Raw genomic sequence first — 19,662 nt, forward strand, 5'->3', positions numbered from 1 at the left:
CATGCGCGTGCACACACACGCTCCCAATCACACACACACACACTCATACAATCACACACAGACACACAGACACTCTCTCACATGTATGAGAGAGTGTGGGTGTGAGTTTGTAAGTGTGTGTGTATGTCGGTCTGTGTCTGTGTGTGCATGCCTGTGTCTGTGTGAGTGTGTGTGTGTCTTTGCGTGTATGCTGGTGTGTGTAATTGTGTGTGTATCTGTGTGCGTGAGTTCTGCATCTGTGTGTCTTTGTCTGTGTGTCTGAGTGTCTGTATCTGTGTGTGTGTATGCGTGAGTGTGTCATTTTGGAGATTGTCATTTCATGGCATTTGTGTGGCAGGAATGTTACTTGGGAATTGTCAGCCCAGGCCTGGATATTGCCCAGATCTTGTTGCAGTTGAACATGGAATGCTTCAGTATGATGGCCTTTACAGTATCCAGTGTTTCCAAGTGTTTGTGGATCTGACAGGGAATGAATGGAAATGGCTGGAGACTGGCATCTGTGATGCTGGGAAACACTGGAGGAAACTGAGATGGATCATCCACTTGGCAATTGTGGTGGGAGATTGCTGTAAATTCCTCAGCCTTATCATTTACACTGATGTGTTGGGCTCTTGGAAAATGGGGGATGGGGATGACCCATCTCGAGAAAGCCACAAAGTTTGGTTATTCTGTGGGTTTCATGGGAAGGGAGAAGGGGAGAATGTCAGGAGTGGGATTTGAACCCACGCCCCTATGAAGGGACCAGAATTCACAAGCCCAGATGCAGAGCAAGGACTAACACTCCTTGAGTCTGGCGCCTTAGACCACTCGGCCATCCTGACAAGCTGCTGCAGATGCCCTTCCAGATGTCTTTCTCACTCTGTACAATTAGTCACCTTGCTCTTGTGCAGACACAAAATGCAATTCCGCATTTCTGCAGCTCCCTTGCGTTCACACTCAGCAACAATCCCTCATACACAGTCTCACTCTCGCACACACACACACACACACACTCACACTCACACACTCACACATATTTCTGCAGCTCCCTTGCATTCACGCTCAGTAACAATCCCTTTGCTGCACGACAAACAATACACACACACTCACACCACACACACACACACTCACACCCACACACACACACACACTCACACCCTCACACCCACACACTCACACACACACTCACACACACACTCACACACGCACTCACACACACACACTCACACACACTCACTCACACACACTCACACACACACTCACACCCACACCCACACACACTCACTCACACACACTCACTCACACACACTCACACACACACTCACACCCACACACACTCACACCCACACACTCACACACACACACACTCACACACACTCACACCCACATGCACACACATTCACACACACACTCACACACACTCACACACACACTCACACCCACACACACGCACCCACACCCACACACTCACACACACACTCACACCCACACACACACTCACACACACTCACATCCACACACTCACACACACACTCACACACACACTCTCACACCCACACACACACTCACACCCACACACTCAGACACTCACACCCACACACCCACACACTCACACACACACTCACACACACTCACACCCACACACACACTCACACACACTCACATCCACACACTCACACACACACTCACACACACACTCTCACACCCACACACACACTCACACCCACACACTCACACACTCACTCACACACACACACTCACACACACTCACACCCACATACACACATACTCACACCCACACACTCACACACACTCACTCACACACACTCACACACACACTCACACCCACACACACACACACTCACACCCACACACACACTCACACACACACTCACACACTCTCACATCCACACACACTCACACCCACACACTCACACCCACACACTCACACACACACACGCACACACACTTACACATATCCACAGACATTCACTCACATGCACACGCGCACACACACATACACACAGACACATACACACATTGTCTCACCCACACAAACACTTTCACAATCACACACAATCACATGCACTCACTCACACACCGATGAACACACACTCACACACACAAACACTCTCAGAATCACACACACTCACACATACATACAATCAACACAGGCACACACACTCATACAGACACAGATACTCACATGCACACATGCACAGACACGCAAACACACTCATACGATCACAAACAGATGCACACACACAAACATATACACACCCACAGGCACTCACTCACATGCATGCACGCACATTCACACTCATACATATATACACTTACACACACAAACACTCTCAGAATCGTACACTCACACACAAATTCACACACAGACACACACACACTCTCTCACACACACACACAAACACACACACAGACACTCACTCATGCGCGTGCACACACACACACTCCCAATCACACACACACACTCATACAATCACACACAGACACTCTCTCACATGTATGAGAGAGTGTGGGTGTGAGTTTGTGTGTGTGTCGGTCTGTGTCTGTGTGTGCATGCCTGTGTCTGTGTGAGTGTGTGTGTGTGTCTTTGCGTGTATGTCGGTGTGTGTGTATCTGTGTGCGTGAGTTCTGCATCTGTGTGTCTGTGTCTGTCTGTGTCTGAGTGAGTACGGGTGCATCGATGTGAGTGTACAAGTGTCTGTGTGTGTCTTTGTCTGTGTGTCTGAGTGTCTGTATCTGTGTGTGTGTATGCGTGAGTGTGTCATTTTGGAGATTGTCATTTCATGGTACTTGTGTGACAGGAATGTTACTTGGGAATTGTCAGCCCAGGCCTGGATATTGCCCAGATCTTGTTGCAGTTGAACATGGAATGCTTCAGTATGATGGCCTTTACAGTATCCAGTGTTTCCAAGTGTTTGTGGATCTGACAGGGAATGAATGGAATTGGCTGGAGACTGGTATCTGTGATGCTGGGAAACACTGGAGGAAACTGAGATGGATCATCCACTTGGCAATTGTGGTGGGAGATTGCTGTAAATTCCTCAACCTTATCATTTACACTGATGTGTTGGGCTCTTGGAAAATGGGGGATGGGGATGACCCATCTCGAGAAAGCCACAAAGTTTGGTTATTCTGTGGGTTTCATGGGAAGGGAGAAGGGGAGAATGTCAGGAGTGGGATTTGAACCCACGCCCCTAGAAAGGGACTAGAATTCTCAAGCCCAGATGCAGAGCAAGGACTAACACGCCTTGTTTCTGGCGCCTTAGACCACTCGGCCATCCTGACAAGCTGCTGTGATAGCCCTTCCAGATGTCTTTCTCACTCTGTACAATTAGTCACCTTGCTCTTGTGCAGACACAAAATGCAATTCCGCATTTCTGCAGCTCCCTTGCGTTCACACTCAGCAACAATCCCTCATACACAGTCTCACTCTCGCACACACACACACACACACTCACTCTCTCACATGCACATGCACACACACACTCTCTATCTGTCTCTCACACCCACACACAAACACACTCTCAACCTCTCACACACACATATTCTCCCTCTTTCTGTCTCTCTCACACACACTCACTCTCTCACATGACACACTCACGCTCTCTCACTCTCTCTCACACACACACATACTCTTTCTGTCTCACACACACACAAACACACTCACACAAAAACACACTCTCTCACACACACACACAAAAATTCTCTCTTTCTCTCTCTCACACATACACACACACTCTCTCTCTCACACACGCGCTTTCTCTCTCTCTCACACACACACTCTTTCTGTCTCACACACACACACACACTCTCTCTCACACAAACCCACACTCTCACACACACACTCTCTCACACAAACACACACTGTCTCTCACACACACACTCTCTCTCACACACACTAACAAATTCTTCCTCTCTCTCTCACACAAACACACACACTCTCTCACATGCACACATACACTCTCTCTCCCTCACACACACTCTTTCTCACACACACGCACTCTCTCTCTCTCTCTCACACACACACACACCCTCTCTCTCACACACATGCACTCTCTCTCACACACATACTCTCTCTCTCTCACAAACACAAACTCTCTCTCACACACACATGCTCTCTCTCTCTATCCACACATATACACTCTCTCACACACACACTCTCTCTCTCACACACAAACACATGCAGACATACACACTCTCTCTCACAAACACACACTCTCTCTCACACACACGCACTCTCTCTCTCACACACACCCAAACACTCACATGCACACATAAACTCTCTCACACACATATACACTCTCTCTCACATGCACACACACTCACACACTCTCTATCTGTCTCTCACACCCACACACACACGCACTCTCTCTCACAGACACACTCTCTCTCACACACATTCTCTCTCACACACATTCTCTCTCACACACACTGTCATACACAGACACACAGACACACACTCTCTCTCACACACAGACTCATGCTCTCTCTGTCTCTCTCGCACAGACACATACAAATTCACTCTCTCTCACACACATATACACACCCTATCTCTCTCTCACACACACACACTCTCTCTCACACTCACACATACACTTTATCTCTCTCACACACACTCTCACAAACACACTCTATCTCTCCCATATACACACACTCTCTCACACACAAACTCACACACACACTCTCTCACACACACAATACTCTCTCTCTCACACACACACTCTCCCTCCCTCTCACACACACACTCTCTCTCTCACACAGAAGCACACTCTCTCACACACATAAAAATTCACCCTCTCTCTGTCACAAACACACTCACTCACATAAACGCTCCCTCTCTCACACAAAATTGCTGCAAATGCCTCAGCCTTATCTTTTAAACCGAGGGGTTGGATTCTTCCATCTTTGTGAAGGGGGAGTGACTCCTCTCGAAGAAGCTGTGAAATTTGGGGGCATTGTGTGGGTGTGGGAAGGTTTGTTTGAGGAAAAGTGGAGAATGTCAGGAGTGGGATTTGAACCCACGCCCCTAGAAAGGGACCAGAATTCACAAGCCCAGATGCAGAGCAAGGTCTAACACTCCTTGAGTCTGGCGCCTTAGACCACTCGGCCATCCTGACAAGCTGCTGCAGATGCCCTTCCAGATGTCTTTCTCACTCTGTACAATTAGTCACCTTGCTCTTGTGCAGACACAAAATGCAATTCCGCATTTCTGCAGCTCCCTTGCATTCACACTCAGCAACAATCCCTCATAGACACCCACTCTCTCTCACACACACACACTCTCTCTCTCTCACACACCCTCTCACACACACACTCTCTCACACACACACACACCCTCTCTCACACAGACCCTCTCACACACTGTCTCACACACACTCTCTCTCTCACACAAACCCACACTCTCACACACACACTCTCTCACACAAACACACACTCTCTCTTACACACACACTCTCTCTCACACACACACTCTCTCACACACACGCTCTTTCTCACACACACTAACAAATTCTTCCTCTCTCTCTCACACACAAACACACACACACTCTCTCACACACACACACTCTCTCACATGCACACACTCTCTCTCTCACACACAAGCACACTCTCTCACACACATAAAAATTAGCCCTCTCTCTGTCACAAACACACTCACTCACATAAACGCTCCCTCTCTCACACGCTCACACAAAATTGTTGCAAATGCCTCAGCCTTATCTTTGAAACCGAGGGGTTGGATTCTTCCATCTTTGTGAAGGGGGAGAGACTCCTCTCCAAGAAGCTGTGAAATTTGGGGGCAGTGTGTGGGTGTGGGAAGGTTTGTTTGGGGAAAAGGGGAGAATGTCAGGAGTGGGATTTGAACCCACGCCCCTAGAAAGGGACCAGAATTCACAAGCCCAGATGCAGAGCAAGGTCTAACACTCCTTGAGTCTGGCGCCTTAGACCACTCGGCCATCCTGACAAGCTGCTGCAGATGCCCTTCCAGATGTCTTTCTCACTCTGTACAATTAGTCACCTTGCTCTTGTGCAGACACAAAATGCAATTCCGCATTTCTGCAGCTCCCTTGCATTCACACTCATCAACAATCCCTCATACACAGTCTCACTCTCGCACACACACACACACACACACTCACTCTCTCACATGCACATGCACACACACACTCTCTATCTGTCTCTCACACCCACACACAAACACACTCTCTCCCTCTCACACACACATATTCTCCCTCTTTCTGTCTCTCTCACACACACTCTCTCTCTCACATGCACACACTCTCTCACACACTCACTATCACACACACACTGTCACTCTCTCACACACACTCACTCTCTCACATGACACACTCACGCTCTCTCACTCTCTCTCACACACACATACTCTTTCTGTCTCACACACACACAAACACACTCACACAAAAACACACTCTCTCACGCACACACAAAAATTCTCTCTTTCTCTCTCTCACACATACACACACACTCTCTCTCTCACACACGCGCTTTCTCTCTCTCTCACACACACACTCTTTCTGTCTCACACACACACACACACACTCTCTCTCACACAAACCCACACTCTCACACACACACTCTCTCACACAAACACACACTCTCTCTCACACACACACTCTCTCTCACACACACTAACAAATTCTTCCTCTCTCTCACACACAAACACACACACTCTCTCACATGCACACATACACTCTCTCTCCCTCACACACACTCTTTCTCACACACACGCACTCTCTCTCTCTCTCTCACACACACACACCCTCTCTCTCACACACATGCACTCTCTCTCACAAACATACTCTCTCTCTCACAAACACAAACTCTCTCTCACACACACATGCTCTCTCTCTCTATCCACACATATACACTCTCTCACACACACACTCTCTCTCTCACACACACTCTCTCTCACACACACTAACAAATTCTTCCTCTATCTCTCACACAAACACACACACTCTCTCACATGCACACATACATTCTCTCTCCCTCACACACACTCTTTCTCACACACACACACTGTCTCTCTCTCTCTCACACACACACACCCTCTCTCTCACACACATGCACTCTCTCTCACAAACATACTCTCTCTCTCTCACAAACACAAACTCTCTCTCACACACACATGCTCTCTCTCTCTATCCACACATATACACTCTCTCACACACACACTCTCTCTTTCACACACAAACACATGCAGACATACACACTCTCTCTCACAAACACACACTCTCTCCCACACACACGCACTCTCTCTCTCACACACACACCCAAACACTCACATGCACACACAATCTCTCTCACACACATATACACTCTCTCTCACATGCACACACACTCACACACTCTCTATCTGTCTCTCACACCCACACACAAACACACTCTCTCTCACACACACACACACTCTCTCTCACAGACACACTCTCTCTCGCACACATTCTCTCTCACACACATTCTCTCTCACACACACTGTCATACACAGACACACAGACACACATTCTCTCTCACACACAGACTCATGCTCTCTCTGTCTCTCTCGCACAGACACATACAAATTCACTCTCTCTCACACACATATACACACCCTATCTCTCTCTCTCACACACACACTCTCTCTCACACTCACACATACACTTTATCTCTCTCACACACACACACACACTCTCACAAACACACTCTATCTCTCCCATATACACACACTCTCTCACACACAAACTCACACACACACTCTCTCACACACACAATACTCTCTCTCTCACACACACACTCTCCCTCCCTCTCACACACACACTCTCTCTCTCACACACAAGCACACTCTCTCACACACATAAAAATTCACCCTCTCTCTGTCACAAACACACTCACTCACATAAACGCTCCCTCTCTCACACAAAATTGCTGCAAATGCCTCAGCCTTATCTTTTAAACCAAGGGGTTGGATTCTTCCATCTTTGTGAAGGGGGAGTGACTCCTCTCGAATAAGCTGTGAAATTTGGGGGCATTGTGTGGGAGTGGGAAGGTTTGTTTGAGGAAAAGTGGAGAATGTCAGGAGTGGGATTTGGACCCACGCCCCTAGAAAGGGACCAGAATTCACAATCCCAGATGCAGAGCAAGGACTAACACTCCTTGAGTCTGGCGCCTTAGACCACTCGGCCATCCTGACAAGCTGCTGCAGATGCCCTTCCAGATGTCTTTCTCACTCTGTACAATTAGTCACCTTGCTCTTGTGCAGACACAAAATGCAATTCCGCATTTCGGCAGCATCCTTGCATTCACACTCAGCAACAATCCCTCATAGACACCCACTCTCTCTCACACACACACACTCTCTCTCTCTCACACACCCTCTCACACACACTGACACACACACTCCCTCTCACACATACACACACACACTCTCTCTCTCACACACCCTCTCACACACACACTCTCTCACACACACACTCTCTCACACAGACCCTCTCACACACTCTCTCACACACACTCTCTCTCTCACACAAACCCACACTCTCACACACACACTCTCTCACACAAACACACACTCTCTCTTACACACACACTCTCTCTCACACACACACTCTCTCACACACACGCTCTTTCTCACACACACTAACAAATTCTTCCTCTCTCTCTCACACACAAACACACATACACTCTCTCACACACACACACACTCTCTCACATGCACACACTCTCTCTCTCACACACAAGCACACTCTCTCACACACATAAAAATTAGCCCTCTCTCTGTCACAAACACACTCACTCACATAAACGCTCCCTCTCTCACACGCTCAAACAAAATTGTTGCAAATGCCTCAGCCTTATCTTTGAAACCGAGGGGTTGGATTCTTCCATCTTTGTGAAGGGGGAGTGACTCCTCTCCAAGAAGCTGTGAAATTTGGGGGCATTGTGTGGGTGTGGGAAGGTTTGTTTGAGGAAAAGTGGAGAATGTCAGGAGTGGGATTTGAACCCACGCCCCTAAAAAGGGACCAGAATTCACAATCCCAGATGCAGAGCAAGGACTAACACTCCTTGAGTCTGGCGCCTTAGACCACTCGGCCATCCTGACAAGCTGCTGCAGATGCCCTTCCAGATGTCTTTCTCACTCTGTACAATTAGTCACCTTGCTCTTGTGCAGACACAAAATGCAATTCCGCATTTCTGCAGCTCCCTTGCGTTCACACTCAGCAACAATCCCTCATAGACACCCACTCTCTCTCACACACACACACTCTCTCTCTCTCACACACCCTCTCACACACACTGACACACACACTCCCTCTCACACACACACACACACACACACACTCTCTCTCTCACACACCCTCTCACACACACACTCTCTCACACACACTGACACACACACTCTCTCACACACACACACACACTCTCTCAGACAGACCCTCTCACACACTCTCTCACACACACTCTCTCTCTCACACAAACCCACACTCTCACACACACACTCTCTCACACAAACACACACTCTCTCTTACACACACACTCTCTCACACACACACACTCTCTCACATGCACACACTCTCTCTCTCACACACAAGCACACTCTCTCACACACATAAAAATTCACCCTCTCTCTGTCACAAACACACTCACACACATAAACGCTCCCTCTCTCACACAAAATTGCTGCAAATGCCTCAGCCTTATCTTTGAAACCGAGGGGTTGGATTATTCCATCTTTGTGAAGGGGGAGTGACTCCGCTCGAATAAGCTGTGAAATTTGGGGGCATTGTGTGGGTGTGGGAAGGTTTGTTTGAGGAAAAGTGGAGAATGTCAGGAGTGGGATTTGAACCCACGCCCCTAAAAAGGGACCAGAATTCACAATCCCAGATGCAGAGCAAGGACTAACACTCCTTGAGTCTGGCGCCTTAGACCACTCGGCCATCCTGACAAGCTGCTGCAGATGCCCTTCTAGATGTCTTTCTCACTCTGTACAATTAGTCACCTTGCTCTTGTGCAGACACAAAATGCAATTCCGCATTTCTGCAGCTCCCTTGCGTTCACACTCAGCAACAATCCCTCATAGACACCCACTCTCTCTCACACACACACACTCTCTCTCTCTCACACACCCTCTCACACACACTGACACACACACTCCCTCTCACACACACACACACACACACACACTCTCTCTCTCACACACCCTCTCACACACACACTCTCTCACACACACACACACACACTCTCTCACACAGACCCTCTCACACACTCTCTCACACGCACTCTCTCTCTCACACAAACCCACACTCTCACACACACACTCTCTCACACACACACTATCTCACACAGACCCTCTCACACACTCTCTCACACACACACTCTCTCTCTCACACAAACCCACACTCTCACACACACACTCTCTCACACAAACACACACTCTCTCTTACACACACACTCTCTCTCACACACACACTCTCTCACACACACGCTCTTTCTCACACACACTAACAAATTCTTCCTCTCTCTCTCACACACAAACACACACACACTCTCTCTCACACACACACTCTCTCACATGCACACTCTCTCTTTCTCACACACAAGCACACTCTCTCACACACATAAAAATTAGCCCTCTCTCTGTCACAAACACACTCACTCACATAAACGCTCCCTCTCTCACACGCTCACACAAAATTGTTGCAAATGCCTCAGCCTTATCTTTGAAACCGAGGGGTTGGATTCTTCCATCTTTGTGAAGGGGGAGTGACTCCTCTCCAAGAAGCTGTGAAATTTGGGGGCAGTGTGTGGGTGTGGGAAGGTTTGTTTGGGGAAAAGGGGGGAATGTCAGGAGTGGGATTTGAACCCACGCCCCTAGGAAGGGACCAGAATTCACAAGCCCAGATGCAGAGCAAGGACTAACACTCCTTGAGTCTGGCGCCTTAGACCACTCGGCCATCCTGACAAGCTGCTGCAGATGCCCTTCCAGATGTCTTTCTCACTCTGTACAATTAGTCACCTTGCTCTTGTGCAGACACAAAATGCAATTCCGCATTTCTGCAGCTCCCTTGCATTCACACTCAGCAACAATCCCTCATACACAGTCTCACTCTCGCACACACACACACACACACACACACTCACTCTCTCACATGCACATGCACACACACACTCTCTATCTGTCTCTCACACCCACACACAAACACACTCTCTCCCTCTCACACACACATATTCTCCCTCTTTCTGTCTCTCTCACACACACTCTCTCTCTCACATGCACATACTCTCTCACACACTCACTATCACACACACACTGTCACTCTCTCACACACACTCACTCTCTCACATGACACACTCACGCTCTCTCACTCTCTCTCACACACACACATACTCTTTCTGTCTCACACACACACAAACACACTCACACAAAAACACACTCTCTCACGCACACACACAAAAATTCTCTCTTTCTCTCTCTCACACATACACACACACTCTCTCTCTCTCACACACGCGCTTTCTCTCTCTCTCACACACACAGTCTTTCTGTCTCACACACACACACACACTCTCTCTCACACAAACCCACACTCTCACACACACACTCTCTCACACAAACACACACTCTCTCTCACACACACACTCTCTCTCACACACACTAACAAATTCTTCCTCTCTCTCTCACACAAACACACACACTCTCTCACATGCACACATACACTCTCTCTCCCTCACACACACTCTTTCTCACACACACGCACTCTCTCTCTCTCTCACACACACACACCCTCTCTCTCACACACATGCACTCTCTCTCACACACATACTCTCTCTCTCTCACAAACACACACTCTCTCTCACACACACATGCTCTCTCTCTCTATCCACACATATACACTCTCTCACAGACACACTCTCTCCCTCACACACAAACACATGTAGACATGCACACTCTCTCTCACAAACACACACTCTCTCTCACACACACGCACTCTCTCTCTCACACACACACACCCAAACACTCACATGCACACACAATCTCTCTCACACACATATACACTCTCTCTCACATGCACACACACTCACACACTCTCTATCTGTCTCTCACACCCACACACAAACACACTCTCTCTCACATACACACACACACGCACTCTCTCCCTCTCACACACACATATTCTCCCTCTTTCTGTCTCTCTCACACACACTCTCTCTCTCACATGCACACACTCTCTCACACACTCACTATCACACACACACTGTCACTCTCTCACACACACTCACTCTCTCACAAGACACTCTCACATGACAAATTCTTCCTCTCTCTCTCACACAAACACACACACTCTCTCACATGCACACATACACCCTCTCTCTCACACACATGCACTCTCTCTCACACACATACTCTCTCTCTCTCACAAACACACACTCTCTCTCACACACACATGCTCTCTCTCTCTATCCACACGTATACACACTCTCACACACACATCCAAACACTCACATGCACACACAATCTCTCTCACACACATATACACTCTCTCTCACATGCACACACACTCACACACTCTCTATCTGTCTCTCACACCCACACACAAACACACTCTCTCTCACATACACACACACACGCACTCTCTCTCACAGACACACTCTCTCTCACACACATTCTCTCTCACACACATTCTCTCTCACACACACTGTCATACACAGACACACAGACACACACTCTCTCTCACACACAGACTCATGCTCTCTCTGTCTCTCTCGCACAGACACATACAAATTCACTCTCTCTCACACACATATACACACCCTATCTCTCTCTCTCACACACACACTCTCTCTCACACTCACACATACACTTTATCTCTCTCACACACGCACACACACATTCTCACAAACACACTCTATCTCTCCCATATACACACACTCTCTCACACACAAACTCTCTCACACACATAATACTCTCTCTCACACACACACACTCTCTCTCTCACACAGAAGCACACTCTCTCACACACATAAAAATTCACCCTCTCTCTGTCACAAACACACTCACTCACATAAACGCTCCCTCTCTCACACAATATTGCTGCAAATGCCTCAGCCTTATCTTTTAAACCGAGGGGTTGGATTCTTCCATCTTTGTGAAGGGGGAGTGACTCCTCTCCAAGAAGCTGTGAAATTTGGGGGCATTGTGTGGGTGTGGGAAGGTTTGTTTGAGGAAAAGTGGAGAATGTCAGGAATGGGATTTGAACCCACGCCCCTAGAAAGGGACCAGAATTCACAAGCCCAGATGCAGAGCAAGGACTAACACTCCTTGAGTCTGGCGCCTTAGACCACTCGGCCATCCTGACAAGCTGCTGCAGATGCCCTTCCAGATGTCTTTCTCACTCTGTACAATTAGTCACCTTGCTCTTGTGCAGACACAAAATGCAATTCCGCATTTCTGCAGCTCCCTTGCATTCACACTCAGCAACAATCCCTCATAGACACCCACTCTCTCTCACACACACACACTCTCTCTCTCTCACACACCCTCTCACACACACTGACACACACACTCCCTCTCACACACACACACACACTCTCTCACACAGACCCTCTCACACACTCTCTCACACACACTCTCTCTCTCACACAAACCCACACTCTCACACACACACTCTCTCACACAAACACACACTCTCTCTTACACACACACTCTCTCTCACACACACGCTCTTTCTCACACACACTAACAAATTCTTCCTCTCTCTCTCACACACAAACACACACACACTCTCTCACACACACACACACTCTCTCACATGCACACACTCTCTCTCTCACACACAAGCACACTCTCTCACACACATAAAAATTAGCCCTCTCTCTGTCACAAACACACTCACTCACATAAACGCTCCCTCTCTCACACGCTCAAACAAAATTGTTGCAAATGCCTCAGCCTTATCTTTGAAACCGAGGGGTTGGATTCTTCCATCTTTGTGAAGGGGGAGTGACTCCTCTCCAAGAAGCTGTGAAATTTGGGGGCAGTGTGTGGGTGTGGGAAGGTTTGTTTTGGGAAAAGGAGAGAATGTCAGGAGTGGGATTTGAACCCACGCCCTTAGAAAGGGACCAGAATTCACAAGCCCAGATGCAGAGCAAGGACTAACACTCCTTGAGTCTGGCGCCTTAGACCACTCGGCCATCCTGACAAGCTGCTGCAGATGCCCTTCCAGATGTCTTTCTCACTCTGTACATTTAGTCACCTTGCTCTGGTGCAGACACAAAATGCAATTCCGCATTTCTGCAGCTCCCTTGCATTCACACTCAGCAACAATCCCTCATACACAGTCTCACTCTCGCACACACACACACACACACACACACTCACTCTCTCACATGCACATGCACACACACTGACACACACACTCCCTCTCACACACACACACACACACACTCTCTCTCTCACACACCCTCTCACACACACACTCTCTCACACACACACACACACACACTCTCTCACACAGACCCTCTCACACACTCTCTCACACACACTCTCTCTCTCACACAAACCCACACTCTCACACACACACTCTCTCACACAAACACACACTCTCTCTTACACACACACTCTCTCTCACACACACACTCTCTCACACACACGCTCTTTCTCACACACACTTACAAATTCTTCCTCTGTCTCTCACACACAAACACACACACACTCTCTCACACACACACACTCTCTCACATGCACACACTCTCTCTCTCACACTCAAGCACACTCTCTCACACACATAAAAATTAGCCCTCTCTCTGTCACAAACACACTCACTCACATAAACGCTCCCTCTCTCACACGCTCACACAAAATTGTTGCAAATGCCTCAGCCTTATCTTTGAAACCGAGGGGTTGGATTCTTCCATCTTTGTGAAGGGGGAGTGACTCCTCTCCAAGGAGCTGTGAAATTTGGGGGCAGTGTGTGGGTGTGGGAAGGTTTGTTTGGGGAAAAGGGGAGAATGTCAGGAGTGGGATTTGAACCCACGCCCCTAGAAAGGGACCAGAATTCACAAGCACAGATTCAGAGCAAGGACTAACACTTCTTAAGTCTGGCGCCTTAGACCACTCGGCCATCCTGACAAGCTGCTGCAGATGCCCTTCCAGATGTCTTTCTCACTCTGTACAATTAGTCACCTTGCTCTTGTGCAGACACAAAATGCAATTCCGCATTTCTGCAGCTCCCTTGCATTCACACTCAGCAACAATCCCTCATACACAGTCTCACTCTCGCACACACACACACACACACACACTCACTCTCTCACATGCACATGCACACACACACTCTCTATCTGTCTCTCACACCCACACACAAACACACTCTCTCCCTCTCACACACACATATTCTCCCTCTTTCTGTCTCTCTCACACACACTCTCTCTCTCACATGCACATACTCTCTCACACACTCACTATCACACACACACTGTCACTCTCTCACACACACTCACTCTCTCACATGACACACTCACGCTCTCTCACTCTCTCTCACACACACACATACTCTTTCTGTCTCACACACACACAAACACACTCACACAAAAACACACTCTCTCACGCACACACACAAAAATTCTCTCTTTCTCTCTCTCACACATACACACACACTCTCTCTCTCACACACGCGCTTTCTCTCTCTCTCACACACACACTCTTTCTGTCTCACACACACACACACACTCTCTCTCACACAAACCCACACTCTCACACACACACTCTCTCACACAAACACACACTCTCTCTCACACACACACTCTCTCTCACACACACTAACAAATTCTTCCTCTCTCTCTCACACAAACACACACACTCTCTCACATGCACACATACACTCTCTCTCCCTCACACACACTCTTTCTCACACACACGCACTCTCTCTCTCTCTCTCACACACACACACCCTCTCTCTCACACACATGCACTCTCTCTCACACACATACTCTCTCTCTCTCACAAACACACACTCTCTCTCACACACACATGCTCTCTCTCTCTATCCACACATATACACTCTCTCACAGACACACTCTCTCCCTCACACACAAACACATGTAGACATGCACACTCTCTCTCACAAACACACACTCTCTCTCACACACACGCACTCTCTCTCTCACACACACACACCCAAACACTCACATGCACACACAATCTCTCTCACACACATATACACTCTCTCTCACATGCACACACACTCACACACTCTCTATCTGTCTCTCACACCCACACACAAACACACTCTCTCTCACATACACACACACACGCACTCTCTCTCACAGACACACTCTCTCTCACACACATTCTCTCTCACACACATTCTCTCTCACACACACTGTCATACACAGACACACAGACACACACTCTCTCTCACACACAGACTCATGCTCTCTCTGTCTCTCTCGCACAGACACATACAAATTCACTCTCTCTCACACACATATACACACCCTATCTCTCTCTCTCACACACACACTCTCTCTCACACTCACACATACACTTTATCTCTCTCACACACGCACACACACATTCTCACAAACACACTCTATCTCTCCCATATACACACACTCTCTCACACACAAACTCTCTCACACACATAATACTCTCTCTCACACACACACACTCTCTCTCTCACACAGAAGCACACTCTCTCACACACATAAAAATTCACCCTCTCTCTGTCACAAACACACTCACTCACATAAACGCTCCCTCTCTCACACAATATTGCTGCAAATGCCTCAGCCTTATCTTTGAAACCGAGGGGTTGGATTCTTCCATCTTTGTGAAGGGGGAGTGACTCCTCTCGAATAAGCTGTGAAATTTGGGGGCATTGTGTGGGTGTGGGAAGGTTTGTTTGAGGAAAAGTGGAGAATGTCAGGAGTGGGATTTGAACCCACGCCCCTAGGAAGGGACCAGAATTCACAAGCCCAGATGCAGAGCAAGGACTAACACTCCTTGAGTCTGGCGCCATAGACCACTCGGCCATCCTGACAAGCTGCTGCAGATGCCCTTCCAGATGTCTTTCTCACTCTGTACAATTAGTCACCTTGCTCTTGTGCAGACACAAAATGCAATTCCGCATTTCTGCAGCTCCCTTGCATTCACACTCAGCAACAATCCCTCATAGACACCCACTCTCTCTCACACACACACACTCTCTCTCTCTCACACACCCTCTCACACACACTGACACACACACTCCCTCTCACACACACACACACACTCTCTCACACAGACCCTCTCACACACTCTCTCACACACACTCTCTCTCTCACACAAACCCACACTCTCACACACACACTCTCTCACACAAACACACACTCTCTCTTACACACACACTCTCTCACACACACACGCTCTTTCTCACACACACTAACAAATTCTTCCTCTCTCTCTCACACACAAACACACATACACTCTCTCACACACACACACACTCTCTCACATGCACACACTCTCTCTCTCACACACAAGCACACTCTCTCACACACATAAAAATTAGCCCTCTCTCTGTCACAAACACACTCACTCACATAAACGCTCCCTCTCTCACACGCTCAAACAAAATTGCTGCAAATGCCTCAGCCTTATCTTTGAAACCGAGGGGTTGGATTCTTCCATCTTTGTGAAGGGGGAGTGACTCCTCTCCAAGAAGCTGTGAAATTTGGGGGCAGTGTGTGGGTGTGGGAAGGTTTGTTTGGGGAAAAGGGGAGAATGTCAGGAGTGGGATTTGAACCCACGCCCCTAGAAAGGGACCAGAATTCACAAGCCCAGATGCAGAGCAAGGACTAACATTCCTTAAGTCTGGCGCCTTAGACCACTCGGCCATCCTGACAAGCTGCTGCAGATGCCCTTCCAGATGTCTTTCTCACTCTGTACAATTAGTCACCTTGCTCTGTGCAGACACAAAATGCAATTCCGCATTTCTGCAGCTCCCTTGCATTCACACTCAGCAACAATCCCTCATACACAGTCTCACTCTCGCACACACACACACTCACTCTCTCACATGCACATGCACACACACACTCTCTATCTGTCTCTCACACCCACACACAAACACACTCTCTCCCTCTCACACACACATATTCTCCGTCTTTCTGTCTCTCTCACACACACTCTCTCTCTCACATGCACATACTCTCTCACACACTCACTATCACACACACACTGTCACTCTCTCACACACACTCACTCTCTCACATGACACACTCACGCTCTCTCACTCTCTCTCACACACACATACTCTTTCTGTCTCACACACACACAAACACACTCACACAAAAACACACTCTCTCACGCACACACAAAAATTCTCTCTTTCTCTCTCTCACACATACACACACACTCTCTCTCTCACACACGCGCTTTCTCTCTCTCTCACACGCACACTCTTTCTGTCTCACACACACACACACACTCTCTCTCACACAAAACCCACACTCTCACACACACACGCTCTCACACAAACACACACTCTCTCTCACACACACACTCTCTCTCACACACACTAACAAATTCTTCCTCTCTCTCTCACACAAACACACACACTCTCTCACATGCACACATACACTCTCTCTCCCTCACACACACTCTTTCTCACACACACGCACACTCTCTCTCTCTCTCACACACACACACACACCCTCTCTCTCACACACATGCACTCTCTCTCACACACATACTCTCTCTCTCTCACAAACACACACTCTCTCTCACACACACATGCTCTCTCTCTCTATCCACACATATACACTCTCTCACAGACACACTCTCTCTCACACACAAACACATGTAGACATACACACTCTCTCTCACAAACACACACTCTCTCTCACACACACGCACTCTCTCTCTCACACACACACCCAAACACTCACATGCACACACAATCTCTCTCACACACATATACACTCTCTCTCACATGCACACACACTCACACACTCTCTATCTGTCTCTCACACCCACACACAAACACACTCTCTCTCACATACACACACACACGCACTCTCTCTCACAGACACACTCTCTCTCACACACATTCTCTCTCACACACATTCTCTCTCACACACACTGTCATACACAGACACACAGACACACACTCTCTCTCACACACAGACTCATGCTCTCTCTGTCTCTCTCGCACAGACACATACAAATTCACTCTCTCTCACACACATATACACACCCTATCTCTCTCTCTCACACACACACTCTCTCTCACACTCACACATACACTTTATCTCTCTCACACACACACACACACACTCTCACAAACACACTCTATCTCTCCCATATACACACACTCTCTCACACACAAACTCACACACACACTCTCTCACACACAAACACACATACACTCTCTCACACACATACACACTCTCTCACACACACACTCTCTCTCTCACACACAAGCACACTCTCTCACACACATAAAAATTCACCCTCTCTCTGTCACAAACGCACTCACTCACATAAACGCTCCCTCTCTCACACAATATTGCTGCAAATGCCTCAGCCTTATCTTTTAAACCGAGGGGTTGGATTCTTCCATCTTTGTGAAGGGGGAGTGACTCCTCTCCAAGAAGCTGTGAAATTTGGGGGCATTGTGTGGGTGTGGG

At 48.1% G+C, this 19,662-nt stretch overlaps 12 non-coding genes across 12 annotated transcripts; all 12 read right to left on the reverse strand.

Moving 5' to 3' along the window:
* Window positions 1-701: 701 nt before the first annotated feature.
* On the reverse strand, window positions 702-821 carry trnal-caa (transfer RNA leucine (anticodon CAA)). The gene is made up of 2 exons: window positions 784-821; window positions 702-747 (listed from the first exon to the last, which is right to left on the reverse strand). It is a non-coding gene; the product is annotated as a tRNA-Leu (tRNA).
* Window positions 822-4,997: 4,176 nt separating this feature from the next.
* On the reverse strand, window positions 4,998-5,117 carry trnal-caa (transfer RNA leucine (anticodon CAA)). The gene is made up of 2 exons: window positions 5,080-5,117; window positions 4,998-5,043 (listed from the first exon to the last, which is right to left on the reverse strand). It is a non-coding gene; the product is annotated as a tRNA-Leu (tRNA).
* Window positions 5,118-5,842: 725 nt separating this feature from the next.
* Window positions 5,843-5,962, reverse strand: trnal-caa (transfer RNA leucine (anticodon CAA)). Its single transcript has 2 exons — window positions 5,925-5,962; window positions 5,843-5,888 (listed from the first exon to the last, which is right to left on the reverse strand). It is a non-coding gene; the product is annotated as a tRNA-Leu (tRNA).
* Window positions 5,963-8,065: 2,103 nt separating this feature from the next.
* Window positions 8,066-8,185, reverse strand: trnal-caa (transfer RNA leucine (anticodon CAA)). Its single transcript has 2 exons — window positions 8,148-8,185; window positions 8,066-8,111 (listed from the first exon to the last, which is right to left on the reverse strand). It is a non-coding gene; the product is annotated as a tRNA-Leu (tRNA).
* A 789-nt stretch (window positions 8,186-8,974) lies between these two features.
* Window positions 8,975-9,094, reverse strand: trnal-caa (transfer RNA leucine (anticodon CAA)). The gene is made up of 2 exons: window positions 9,057-9,094; window positions 8,975-9,020 (listed from the first exon to the last, which is right to left on the reverse strand). It is a non-coding gene; the product is annotated as a tRNA-Leu (tRNA).
* Window positions 9,095-9,817: 723 nt separating this feature from the next.
* Window positions 9,818-9,937, reverse strand: trnal-caa (transfer RNA leucine (anticodon CAA)). The gene is made up of 2 exons: window positions 9,900-9,937; window positions 9,818-9,863 (listed from the first exon to the last, which is right to left on the reverse strand). It is a non-coding gene; the product is annotated as a tRNA-Leu (tRNA).
* Window positions 9,938-10,834: 897 nt separating this feature from the next.
* Window positions 10,835-10,954, reverse strand: trnal-caa (transfer RNA leucine (anticodon CAA)). Its single transcript has 2 exons — window positions 10,917-10,954; window positions 10,835-10,880 (listed from the first exon to the last, which is right to left on the reverse strand). It is a non-coding gene; the product is annotated as a tRNA-Leu (tRNA).
* A 2,275-nt stretch (window positions 10,955-13,229) lies between these two features.
* Window positions 13,230-13,349, reverse strand: trnal-caa (transfer RNA leucine (anticodon CAA)). Its single transcript has 2 exons — window positions 13,312-13,349; window positions 13,230-13,275 (listed from the first exon to the last, which is right to left on the reverse strand). It is a non-coding gene; the product is annotated as a tRNA-Leu (tRNA).
* A 723-nt stretch (window positions 13,350-14,072) lies between these two features.
* Window positions 14,073-14,192, reverse strand: trnal-caa (transfer RNA leucine (anticodon CAA)). Its single transcript has 2 exons — window positions 14,155-14,192; window positions 14,073-14,118 (listed from the first exon to the last, which is right to left on the reverse strand). It is a non-coding gene; the product is annotated as a tRNA-Leu (tRNA).
* An 809-nt stretch (window positions 14,193-15,001) lies between these two features.
* Window positions 15,002-15,121, reverse strand: trnal-uaa (transfer RNA leucine (anticodon UAA)). Its single transcript has 2 exons — window positions 15,084-15,121; window positions 15,002-15,047 (listed from the first exon to the last, which is right to left on the reverse strand). It is a non-coding gene; the product is annotated as a tRNA-Leu (tRNA).
* A 1,792-nt stretch (window positions 15,122-16,913) lies between these two features.
* Window positions 16,914-17,033, reverse strand: trnal-caa (transfer RNA leucine (anticodon CAA)). Its single transcript has 2 exons — window positions 16,996-17,033; window positions 16,914-16,959 (listed from the first exon to the last, which is right to left on the reverse strand). It is a non-coding gene; the product is annotated as a tRNA-Leu (tRNA).
* Window positions 17,034-17,756: 723 nt separating this feature from the next.
* Window positions 17,757-17,876, reverse strand: trnal-uaa (transfer RNA leucine (anticodon UAA)). Its single transcript has 2 exons — window positions 17,839-17,876; window positions 17,757-17,802 (listed from the first exon to the last, which is right to left on the reverse strand). It is a non-coding gene; the product is annotated as a tRNA-Leu (tRNA).
* Window positions 17,877-19,662: the final 1,786 nt, after the last annotated feature.

The sequence above is a fragment of the Chiloscyllium plagiosum genome, unplaced genomic scaffold (assembly GCF_037043375.1).
Source record: "Chiloscyllium plagiosum isolate Xiang-an unplaced genomic scaffold, Cpla_swu_hap1 HiC_scaffold_24, whole genome shotgun sequence".
Classification (NCBI taxonomy): Eukaryota; Metazoa; Chordata; class Chondrichthyes; order Orectolobiformes; family Hemiscylliidae; genus Chiloscyllium; species Chiloscyllium plagiosum.